Genomic DNA, 3,898 nt, shown 5'->3' on the forward strand with positions numbered 1-3,898 from the left:
GTGGGTGGTAGCGGCTTCCGCGGCGTGAAGTCGGACCTGACTCCTCTCCCTCCCTCCCCCAGTCTGCGGCTTTGCCGGCCACCCAGCCATTTGGCGAGGTTTTCGGGTGCCGCCCGGCGCCCCTTCATCCCATCTTGTGCCGACGGAGGTGGGCCAGGTTCCGAGGTGCTCAGTGGGGGTTTCTTGGGGGTGCACCTGTCACTTCTGCCTGAGCCGTAGGGCCCTCACTCATCACTTAATTTGTGTCCTTTCTGCTTCGAATGTAGTAATGCACAACCATTGGAGTCCCCAGACCCCTTTGAAAATTCATGCAGTCATTGATCTAACGATTAGTTATCCGCACCTACGGTGGAGCCCTCGTCCACGTGAGCGGTGAAGATAAAATAAAAGCTCCTACTTGGGAGGGTGGGACAGGCAGTCAACACGTACGCTTCATTTTAAAGGGTGTCTGTCAGTGCTGTAGGGAGAGTGGAAGCAGCGAGGGTGGGGCAGAAAGGCTCTTTCCTAAGGAAGCCACACAGGACGCTTACACAAGAAGGGGAAGGGGCCAGCAGGGGACGATCTGGGGCAAGAAGAGTGTCCCACGTAGCGGGAACAACAAGTGCGAAAGCCCGGAAGCTGGACGAGCCGGGTGTGTGCCTGGAACTAGGAGAGGCCTGAGCAGGGAAGGTGAGAGTGGATGTGCCTCTCTTTGAGGAATGACCACAAATACAACGTTGACTTTAAATTTCAGGAGCAGTGTGGGCCTCCCACACAGTGTTATCTCTTGGGACTTCAGTTTACGTCTGTGTTGCCACCGAGTGGCATATTGGCCAAGAGGAAGAGTTCAGCTTGGAACATTGTTATTGAATGTAAGTGCAGGGCTATCCTGTTCATTGTCGGATGTTTAGCATCCCTGACTTGTGCAGATGTGACACCGAAAAATGTCTCCAGACATTGCCAGATGTCCCCCCGGGGAACAGAAGTGCCTGCTTGATAACTACAGCTTACAAGAATGCATTTATTAATATTAATATACTGCAGAATCTGAGGTCCTAGTGTGGATCATTTAAATATCAATTCTCAGTAAAGTCTGGATCTGCTCTTTCTTGTCCTTCTAATTTATAGATAAAGGACTTGAGCCTTGGTCATGTTACAAAAACTTGCCCCAAATCATATCCACCTATTAATCCTTTATTGTCAGGTTCTAGGCTCTTAACCTTGCTCTTTATCAGTAACTTCCTTCATCAAGGAAAATGTGCAAAATATTTTACAAGGTAGAATAATTGCAAGGTGGCATTTGGGTTCAAATTAGCAAGAGAGGTATTTCCCCCCTCTAAGGCTGGGGAACTTAGTGACATTAGTTTATCTGTCTATAGAAATAATGACTTGCTAGGTAGGAAAATCCTTTCAAATTTCAGGAAGAAGGAAGAGTGTAAATCCAGTTACTAGAGCAGACAGAACAAGATCCCTGCCTGCTTCAGCTAGGAGAGAGAGCCACAGCTTGTCTGTCCAGCTCCTTGCTGTGCCACTGGCAGATGTGACAGGCTTTTAATAGACTCAGATTGATTTTTTTTTAGAGTCCTATTTGATTGAATGGTGTCATGATACTATTTTTTCGCTGTACAACTGACCTGCACATTTCTGGCCCTCTTTTTCTATTTTACTTTTAAGATTTTTGTGTTAATGAAGACAGAGGCCTAATGAAGAGTAAAATTTTTTAAATTTAATTTTTGTTAATAGCTCCAGACCTGAAATAAGGGAGAACCCTCTTCAGTGTCTGTTGCTTAGCTGAGTTCAAACCAGATAACATAAGAGAGGTTGATTTGGGGTTGAAACACAACTAATAATTCTATATTTCTGGGCATTTAATCTCTGTCCTGTGTGCCGTTCTATGCATTGAATCTCCATGACTTCCTTCTGCTCACTTTCCTTTTACCCTGATTTGGAGGAAAATATTGTGTGTGTATATATTTATTTATTTATTTTTTATATATAATCGGGAGTTGCAACAGGCCTTCTTGTTTGCAATCAAGTCTTGAGTTTTTTGTACCTGAGACTTAGACTTGAAAGCTGCAGGAAATCTTTGATCTATGTATAGTTTCTCAAAAAATGTTTAGCAAATTTAAGAGTTAAATGGAAACTTGTGAATGTGTCTGATGGAGCAGAAGCATATGTCTCTGTTCCCTGGTTAATGCTTGTTTTTTGATGTGCCACGTGTCTTATCTGGTGTGTTTACTCTGAACATGCAAAGCAGCAGTACTACGTTGATAATTATCCTTTGCTTGGCCATCATAGACATACATTTTCCCTCAGATTATGTTATTTAACACTTACCATGCAACTAAAATAGTAGAAAAATAATACCTCCAAAGAGCAGAATTTTGGAATTCTTGAAAATGTGTCATTCTTGCACCACAGCGCTTTTATGACTCTGCATGCTATCTTCTTGTCATTCAGATCTCAGCTTAAAAAGATAACCACTTTTTTATTTTTAAATATATTTTATTGATTTTTCACAGAGAGGAAGGGAGAGAGATAGAGAGAGTTAGAAACATCGATGAGAGAGAAACATCGATCAGCTGCCTCCTGCACATCCCCCACCGGGGATGTGCCCGCAACCCAGGCACATGCCCTCGACCAGAATCGAACCCGGGACCCCTCAGTCCGCAGGCCGACGCTCTATCCACCGAGCCAAACCGGTTTCGGCAAGATAACCACTTTTACTAGTAAAATTTCCCATATAGCAGTGATCATTTTGTGTTTTTATTGTTTGTTGTTTACATATTTGGTTGTTGGCTTGCTTTCCTCCCTGAGAAAAATAAGCCCCTGGAGAACATATCTTTGCTCGCTTTGGTATCTAGTCCAGTGCCTGCAGCACAATAAGGTTTGCTCAATGAACATTTTATTGAATTACAGTGGAAACTCAGAAGGCTGTTCAAAAATTGAGTCATTTTTTCTCATTAGAAACAATGTAAATTGAACTAATCCGTTTCAGACCCCCAAATGATTCCCTGTTTTAACCTTTCATATATATACTAGTGACCTGGTGCATGGATTCATGCACATTGAAAGGAAATTAATTAGAAGGTGGCCAGTGGGGCGGGACTGGGCAAGATGAGCTGGACACACCCTGGAGCCAACCTCCTGCAGTCCCTCCTCTGCCGGCTTGAAGGGCATCTTTGGAGTGATTAGGGTCCCTCCAGCAGGTGGGTCCCTCGGCCTGGCCTGTGGGAATTGGCCGAAACTGGCTCTCCAACATCCCCCAAGGGGTCCCTGGTGTGAGAGGGCACTCTGCAGAGTTGCTGTTGTACAGTGTGTAGAACGCAAATGCAAGTGTGCAGTAAACCAAATTCGGGGCCTACAGTGCCCCAGTGCGGCCCCATGAGGAATCGGCTCCCTCCTCTCTGGTTCCAGGGTGCGTCACCCGAGAACTGCTGCTGCCAAGTCACAGCAGCTCGACAGCTCCTGTGTTGAGTGTCTGCCCCCTAGTGGTCAGTGCACATCATAGGTACTGGATGGTCAGATGATCGGATGGTTGCTTAGCCTTTTTTTTTTTTTTAATTTTTATTGATTTTTTACAGAGACGACAGCTCCTTTGAGTGTCTGCCCCCTAGTGGTCAGTGCACATCATAGGTACTGGATGGTCAGATGATCGGATGGTTGCTTAGCCTTTTTTTTTTTTTTAATTTTTATTGATTTTTTACAGAGAGGAAGGGAGAGGGATAGAGAATTAGAAACATCGATGAGAGAGAACCATCGATCTGCTGCCTCCTGCACACCCCCTACTGGGGATGTGCCTGCAACCAAGGTACATGCCCTTGACTGGAATCGAACCTGGGACCCCTCAGTCTGCCGGCCGACGCTCTATCCTCTGAGCCAAACCAGTTAGGGCTGCTTAGACTTTTATATAGCCTTT

Source organism: Myotis brandtii, unplaced genomic scaffold (genome assembly GCF_000412655.1).
Source record: "Myotis brandtii unplaced genomic scaffold, ASM41265v1 scaffold355, whole genome shotgun sequence".
Taxonomy (NCBI): Eukaryota; Metazoa; Chordata; class Mammalia; order Chiroptera; family Vespertilionidae; genus Myotis; species Myotis brandtii.